Here is an 8,909-nt window from a genome sequence, read left to right on the forward strand (position 1 = left end):
GAGGGACGATTAGGAATATATTTACCGTTTATTATTTCACACATTCACATGGGTTTTCGTCTGATCCTTTATGGATATACGGGCTCAAGGACCATTGCAACTATATCACGGAACATAAACACTAATTATAAATTTGGAGATAAATAATAACTCTTATTATTGCCTCTAGGGCATATCTCCTACACCCTACAATAATAACAATAGTTGTTATACATAAAGAAAATTATCAATGAATTATAATAGAAATTATATGAATTATTATTTTATTGCCCGAAACAGAAATACGACACAATCTTCTATCTTATGTAGAACAGTCGAAGACTTGTACAAGCCGCGTGTCAAAATACAGAGATCGGTCAAAGAATATTTACACGTATAAAAAACATGATGTCAAATATCCAAGCAAAGTGAGGCTGATCTCATGTAGCCACGGAGTAGCAGCCACAAGCGTGCACAAGTTTGGCTTTGCATGTGCAAGGAAACACATACAACATGTGCATGTCTTTGCATGCGTACAATGCAAATTATTAACACAAGGAGGTGGACCGTGGGGCCATGTGTGTAGCAACCACGTGATTTTTTTTTCTTCCGCACAAAAAAAAACAAGTGAATTTTAATTGGGCTTTTTCTATGGTAACAGAAGGGAAAATATTAGGTGATACCACACCCCATATGCTATCATGATACAACTTCTGAGAAATCACATTTAAATGTTTCAAAAAATTCCGATTTTGTGTGTGGATATTCACAAGTCATATGTCTACAACCCGTAAAAAATCAGATCCAAATTCGAAATAGCCATTGAGAAACAAAAATGACAAATCAAGAATGAATAGTGTCAGAAATGGCATTATTCATAGATAGATTTGTCTTTTTTGTTTCTCAATGTATATTTTGAATTTTTGATCTGAATTTTTTAGGGGTTATAGACATATGTTGTATGAACATCCAAAAAAATTGATTGTTTGAAACATCTAAATATGATTTCTTTAACTTTGTAGCATGGGAGCATGTAAAAGGTGGTATCATCATATATCCACCCGGCAATAGAAGTTCGAAAGGGAACCAAGGAAAGGAAGGTGAGGCTCCCAATTTATCCATCAGCCAGGGATACATCCAGGCGGCATCACGCTCCTTTCGACCTCCAGTAAATAGTAATAGCATGTCTAGGGTTTAACTCGGGCTTTTTTTAGACATTGTTTAGCTTTGCTACAATTTGCATATGTGAGACCTGTAGGACTACCCTCTTATTCAGATCTTCTGTCAGGAAACATACCATTGTCTCATGCTTAAATCATATCAACAATTCAGATTGCATTATCATAGTTCTTGTCGTTTCTTTGGTTGCTTGCAGGAACTTGACCCTCGTTGTTCAGGTTGATCGTGCCTATGGTAAGATCAATAACCATCGGAGATTGGTTTAGCGATTGGAGAGTCGTATCATCGAGTATGGTATAGCCGGATCGTCAAGGTCAAAATGCACTAAATCGATATTTATCTCCACTCTCGTTGAAAGATTGGCCCGCTGACACATCACGCAAGAATTGAAATGAAGAACAACCAAATCGAGTTGAAACTTGAGATGGTGATGAAAGAAAATGTGCGATTGGTCGAGGAACATAATAGAAGTATGGACATAGGTGCACCATGTGCTTCCAAAGAATATTATTGCATATATACTTAAAGATATTACTCGTTTGTTGCGGAGATGTTCAGAACAATAAAAATCATCATTGTGTTCACTGAACTTACTGAGTTTCTTTTCTCCTTTCATGACCAGAGATTGAGGGGGCATCTAGCCCAGTTGGGCCTCCATGTGCCCACCAACCTTCAATCAAATTATTTTTCCGTTAATCCATCGATTGATTAAAAAAAATTGTTTTGTGGGCATTTTCTGAATTTTTTCCCGCATGTACATGAAGTAATAAAAATATGATTGTTTTTATGGGCAATTTTTTCGGATAGAAAGCTCCATCCATGGGCCACGCATGAAATAGCAAAAGTAAATGGTTGTGTCGGAATTGAACTCATGAACTCTCCTTTTGTCCCAATAGCTGCAACCAACTGGGCTAACATATACTCCCTCCGCCCCGTAATATAAGAGCGTTTTTGACACTACACTAGTGTAAAAAACGCTCTTATATTATGGGACGGAGGGATTAGATATTAATTTGTCCCACCTCGCTTATTTAGAGTTATTCCTACCAATTTATATACTTTGTAATTTACATGAAATTTCAGCAAGAAGTGAACTGGCGAAACGTAATTGCGGGTTGCCTTCGAGGCATTAAAGGAAGGATGCATTTCCACAATTAAAAGGAATTATGTGGGATGTCTTGGTGGCCGTGTATCAAAGGAAGGATCAACAATTAAAAGGAATTGTGTGGCCTTAGGAAGGATGGATGGATTTAAAGGACATTTAAATGGCAAGGATGGGACGTGTTGGTGGGGTTAAAGGAAGGATCAACAATTAAAAGAAATCTTGTGGCTTGTCTTAGGAAGGAAGGATGGGTTCACATGTCAAGGATTGGACGTGCAGGAGTTTCTTAAAAATACGTGCATGCTTTGTCTTAGGAAGGAAGGATGGGTTCACATGTCAAGGGTTGGACGTGCAGGAGTCTCTTGAAAAATACTTACATGCTTTGTCTTAGGAAGGAAGGATGGGTTCCACATGTCAAGGGTTGGACGTGCAGGAGTTTCTTGAAAAATACTTGCATGCTATGGTTAAAGGAAATGTGAAAGGAAGGATGGCAACGATGGGAGGTTTGTGTATATATTATAAAGGAAGGAAATTATATTGAATGGAAAGAATCGTTCAAAAAGAAAGGAAATTGACTGACACATGGAAACTGCCCAAGATTATTCCCCACGGAAGGAAATTATATTGAAAATTCGTGCTTGCGTAATCGTGTCATTATAAATAAAAGCATGGAAAATAAAATCGAGTGATTCTGGCAAATACCCACAATACATTCTGCCAAGTAGGCATGCGATAACAAGTAACTTCCTAGACCACAAGCTTTGATTATTCATTTTTTAGAAAATGGGATAACATCTGCATTGAAAATCTAGCACACACGCCACAAAATCAAAGCAATTTTTGTGCTAATACATAGACTGGATTTATTATGTAGTCATAAAGATCATGTGAAGTTATTTCGTACTATGGCTGAGAATGGATTTATTTGTAGTCAGACAGATTATGAGGGCTAGGCAATGAGTAATTTTTTCCTTCCTCTCCTTTCACTGTTTGGAGGGAGTAGAGCTCGCGGATGACGGCACTCACGTCTATCGTCTCAATGAGATTAATTTTTGAAGTTTCGTTAAACACTTCTTTCACTAGCGCAGTTGAATGATAGCGAGTCATGCGATGGCCAAACTCATCGTCTTAAGATTAACCATGCTCAAAGGTGTTCCTATTAGGCATACACCACGACCACTGTCGGCGGGACGGGAAGGAGGATAAGCGATGATACATGTGGGGCACTATGTTCAAATGCAGGACATGCACCTATGGGGACACTATGCTCAAAGGCGTTCCTATTACGCGTACACCACGACCACTGTCGGCGGGAGGGGAAGGAGGATAAGCGATGATACATGTGGGACACTATGTTCACATACGGGACATGCACCTACTCGGAGGGGTTCTTGAGCTATGCTTATTGCGCTAGGTCTGTATGATATTACTTTTCTCCCGTTATAATGCACAGGCATGTTTGTTACACTAGTAGAAAAAGAGGCTTCCATACGCCCCCATTAGTCCCCAAAATAATCGAACCGCGACCAAAGGGGTCTTTAGTCGCGGTTCGGGAGGAGACCCGCGACCAACTATCTGGGCCCAGCGCGCTCGGTCGACAGCTGGCGAACGGGAGGGGCTTTAGTCCCGGTTGGCCTGGCCAACCGGGACTAAAGGTCCTCAGGCTGGCCCGAAGGCCTTTAGTCGCGGTTGGCCAGACCAACCGGGACTAAAGGTTATACCTTTAGTCCCGGTTGGTCTGGCCAACCGCGACTAATGGCCCGAACCTTTAGTCGCGGTTGGCCAGACCAACCGGGACTAAAGGTTAGACCTTTAGTCCCGGTTGGTCTGGCCAACCGCGACTAAAGGGATTTGAGGCCTCATTTCCAAACTCTACCCCCGGAAATTCTTAAAATGGGCATAACTTTTGCATACGAACTCGGATGAAAAAGTTTTTTATATGAAAAATCATCTACTCGAAAAGTTACATCCGAATTTAACCGGGGGGACCCCGTTAAACATTTTCACCCTCAAAAACCTAACAGAAAAAAAGATACGGGGCTTTTAAGATCTGGAGAGGCAAAAAAATTCAAAAAAATTCAAATTGTGGTCAAACTATGGTCAAACAATGGTCAAACTAATTATTCTAGAATATTAGTGTTACTAAATAATTATTTCAGTTTTTTTAAATTTTGGTCAAATCTGGTCAAACTATGGTCAAACAGTGGTCAAACTAATTATTCCAGAAATATTAGTGTTACTAAATAATTATTGTTTTTTAAAACAATAGTTTCAAACTCAAACAGTGAAATGTGTCACTTCATGCTCAAGCTAAATTCCTGAGGGTTAATAGAATTGACATCCTACTATTGTCAGGAAAACAACAAGTGCAGACTTGGAAACGAGGGAGAATAGAACCCGGAAATTAAGCGTGCTCAGGCTGGAGTAGTGAGAGGATGGGTGGCCGTCCGGGAAGTTAGATGATTTGGAATGATGAGGGGTGATTAGAGATTAGAGGATAAATTGAGCAGTGATGAGGGGTGGTGATTAGAGATTAGAGGTTAAAATAATTCAGAAATTTGAAAATAAAAAAATTTCGCAAAAATCCAGGTTTAAACCTGCGGAGGAGACCTTTAGTCCCGGTTAGCCACGAGAACCGGGACTAAAGCCTTTAGTCGCGGTTCGTAAGAGGCGCGACTAAAGGGGGGGTTCCTTTAGTCGCGCATATTTAGTCCCGGTTGCACAGCCGGGACTAAAGACCTTTGCGAACCGGGACTAAAGGCCTTTTTTCTACCAGTGTTAGTTATTGCCTATAGGACATATTTCCAACATTTCATATGTCCTCTTGCGTCCTCCGCGGCATCGGCTTGGTTGGTGGTCGCCTGCGGTGAAGTCGGAGTGGCTTAGTGATAACTATGACGTCAATGTGCTTCTTGGACGAGGTTCTGCTTGCGGTGATGTGTACGATGCATCTCGTGTATGCCTGATCAGCGAGGTGCGATGGTTTTAGCCCGGTTTTTTATAATTAACCGGATAATTCTTTTCTTAATTAATGGATTGAGCCATACGTGCTTTGGTTTTAAAAAACACGTACGGAAGTCAGATCCTTCGAACTTAACCAAAATCGTTGACGAATGAAGTTAAAAACAGATTAGAGTGTATGGCAAGTTCATTTTTCGCGGGTGTATGACAGCAAGTGGTAAAATGTTTCCAAACAAAAGGTCACGTGCACAATGAGAGAGGGAGAGGGGGTGGAGGATTTTGGAGTAGGGCATATTATCCTGACACAAAAGCATAGCGTATATATGTAGTACGGAGAAGGCAGTGTACGTACGAGAAAGAAGCAACAAAAGCGTTAGCGTATACATCGGGTGAGAGGAGGTGCTTTGCGAGCGTGCGGAGAAGGGTGGGTATATTGTCAACGAGAAACCAAGGAGGTTATCGCCATTGTTAGCCGGGTCGTTGCCACTTTGCCGGCAGCGCGGGCCACTCCGGATATGCTTGCTTATCAATTCTCTCCGGCGGTCCGGCCAGCGCACTATATATAACACCAGGTTCTCCCCGTGACCTCTCCGCCATCTCATGACTCTCATCGCCCCTCCCTCTTCATCACTTTGAGCTTTGAGATCGAGCACCGAAAGTCCTCCTTGTGTTGCGGCGTCGGGCCAAGCGAGCGACATGGGGCACAACGGCCGTGGCGAGCACCACTCGCCGTCGGCAGCCAGGTCCCCCCCGGCGGCCGGCTGCTTCCTGCCGCTTCGCTGGCCGACAGCAGGTGGGCGCTCTCGGTCGCGGTCACCGTCTCACTGTTCATCGGCGTCACGGTCACGCTCGCCGTCACATCGTCGGCGTCACTGTCACTGCGCCCCATCTCCTCCTCGTTCTTCTCGTTCCTCCTGGCCACCAGCGCTAGCTTCATCGTCGACCCGGGCGCGGACGTGCCGCGGCTGGCCTACCTCGTCTCCGGGTCCAAGGGCTACCTGGACTGGCGGGTGCTGCACGCGCTCTACCACCCGCGCAACCTGTACGTGGTGCACCTGGACCTGGAGTCGCCGGCGGGGGAGCGGGTGGAGCTGGCGGCGCGGGTGGGCAACAGCACCGTGTTCCAGCGCTTCGGCAACGTCGAGGTGATCCGGCGCGCCAACATGGTGACGTACCGCGGGCCGACGATGGTGGCCAACACCCTGCATGCCTGCGCCGTCCTCCTCCGCCGCAGCCGCGACTGGGACTGGTTCATCAACCTCTCTGCCTCCGACTACCCGCTCATGACCCAGGACGGTACGTACTAGATCTGCCTTGAGCATATTATTCCTGCATAAACTAATAGTGTATACACGTGCACCATCTGATCTGACTAATCCAATTGCGGCGACACGACACGTACGTCACACAGATATCCTTCACGTATTCTCGACGCTACCGAGGAACATCAGCTTCATGGAGCATTTCAGCAAGCTGGGCCGGATGGAGTGAGTACTGTCTTCTAGCTTACTTCCTCAATTTCATGATGTACTGCCTTCACGTTTTTCCAGATTCAACTCTGATCATAAATTTAATCAAACATGGACGACTGCGGCGGAATCATGACAAATACCTTTGAATTTGTATTCGAAAGAAGTTTTCAAATGTATAATTTTTTTAGTAAAATAATTCATGTATTATTGATCTAATTTGTAGTTAAAATTGAATCTCGAAATGTGTGGGCGCACTACATTATAAAATGGAGGGTTGTAATTTTTTTCTTTGTTGATCCACCACGTACGAGTGATTCGACGCTCGCTCGCTGCAGGGACACCCGGGCGAAGCCTCTCATCGTGGACCCGGGGCTGTACATGTCGACCAAGCAGGACATCTTCACCGTGTCGGCGCAGCAGCGGGAGCTGCCGACGGCGTTCAAGCTGCACATGGGGTCGTCGAGTACGTGGTGTGGGGGTGGGACAACCTGCCGCGGACGCTCCTCATGTACTACACCAACTTCGTCTCCTCCCCAGAAGGCTATTTCCAGACCGTGATGTGCAACGCGCCCGGCTTCGTGCGCACCGTCGCCAACCATGACCTGCACCACATCCGGTGGGACGTCCCGCCGAGGCAGCACCCGTGTTTGCTCGGGCTCGCCGACAGGGACGGAATGGTGGGCAGCGACGTGCCTTTCGCGCGCAAGTTCGCGCGCGACGATCCCGTGCTCGATGCCATAGACGCAGACCTTCTGCTCGGCCGCGGGAGGAATGGCACGGCGGCCGGGCTGTTCGTGCCCGGTGCCTGGTGCGGCCAACGCGGGGACTGCGGTGCCGCCCGCGCCAATGTCGACGACTGGGTGCTCAGGCCTGGCCCCGGTGCCGAGAGGTTGCAGAGGCTCATGGACAGGATCGTTAGGTCTGAGACCTTCGCCAATAGCCAGTAAATAGCAAACTCTCCGGCTCTCAACTTCACAAACTCCAAAGTCAAAACGCATCCGAACTAGAAAGTCAGTTTGAGCGTTAACTGTACGTGCCGGTACATCTAGCACCGCACACTCGTTTTAAAATTTGTGCTACTACCACCATGTATATTCTGTGTATTAATTTGTCAAATGTCGGCATTTTTTTAGTCCAAATCACTTTCTGGTACTTTTTATATATTTGAACTCCTGGCGCCGAGCTCGTTAGATCAAGACCAAATTTGGATACATTTAAAACATGTTTAAATTTTGATATTTCACATTTCATATGTGAAACAAACCTTTTCTGACATGAGTGAAATCTGTTTTCAAAATAACCGAAATGGTTTGTTTTGTATGTGTGAAATGCTTTTTGAAATAATTGAAATATGTTTTGCAATGTGTGAAATCATTTTTGAAATGAGTGAAATATGTTTTGAAATGTGAAATGTGTGAAATATTTCATATGAAATATATTTTGAAAATGTGGAATGTGTGAAATATCTCATATGAAATGAGTGAATAAGTTATTATGACTTGTGATTTTTTGTGAAATAAGTCAGTGAAAAGTGAAACGTAATGTAAACATGTTAAACTGATTATTTGGAAACGTATAACATCTCGCTTCAAAGGAGTGAAATATGTTATTTCACAAATTTTCCGTTGAAATATATGTGATTTTTGTGAAATAAGCTAGTGCAAAGTGAAATGTAGCTTCTGAAATTGTAAAGAAAAGTATACGAAACTGAAATGTGAAACTGATGGAAATAATTTTATTCAAAAGATTTTAAAAGAGTGAAATATGTGAAATATGTTTCGTGAATTTGAAACTCATTTCAAATGTATAAAAAATCAGCCTTGTTTTGAAGGTCTTTGCAACATGAGTTCAAATATATAAAAAGTTTTGAAATCGGAATGTTGTTTCAAAAGTTACGAGCCATTCAAAATGATATGAGAAAAATTAAACGTCGTCTTTAGTTGGAGATGCAATGTTCTGTACATGTAGTACGCCTCTCTCCCCTCTCACCCTCTCACCTGGCAAAAAGATACTGTTGTGGACCCCTCTTCTGTTGTATTGTTGTGTATTTCCTAATCAAAATGGCTTTCTTTTAATACGAAACAGTGTCGCACTAATCTTAGAATGGCAACGAGCGGCTACGGATCTGCCGATACGTAACGTTATTGCTCAATTTTTCACTTTAGCAACCGAACAGTTTAGCTCCAAGAAGCTAAATAGTCTAGCAAAATTTCAGT

The 8,909-nt window shown here is 43.7% G+C and overlaps 1 pseudogene; it reads left to right on the forward strand.

The window, feature by feature from the left end:
- The first annotated feature begins 5,917 nt into the window (after nucleotides 1-5,917).
- LOC109771458 (beta-glucuronosyltransferase GlcAT14A-like) lies at nucleotides 5,918-7,799 on the forward strand (annotated as a pseudogene).
- The last annotated feature ends 1,110 nt before the right edge of the window (nucleotides 7,800-8,909 follow it).

This window comes from Aegilops tauschii, chromosome 4 (genome assembly GCF_002575655.3).
Source record: "Aegilops tauschii subsp. strangulata cultivar AL8/78 chromosome 4, Aet v6.0, whole genome shotgun sequence".
In the NCBI taxonomy this organism is placed as follows: domain Eukaryota; kingdom Viridiplantae; phylum Streptophyta; class Magnoliopsida; order Poales; family Poaceae; genus Aegilops; species Aegilops tauschii.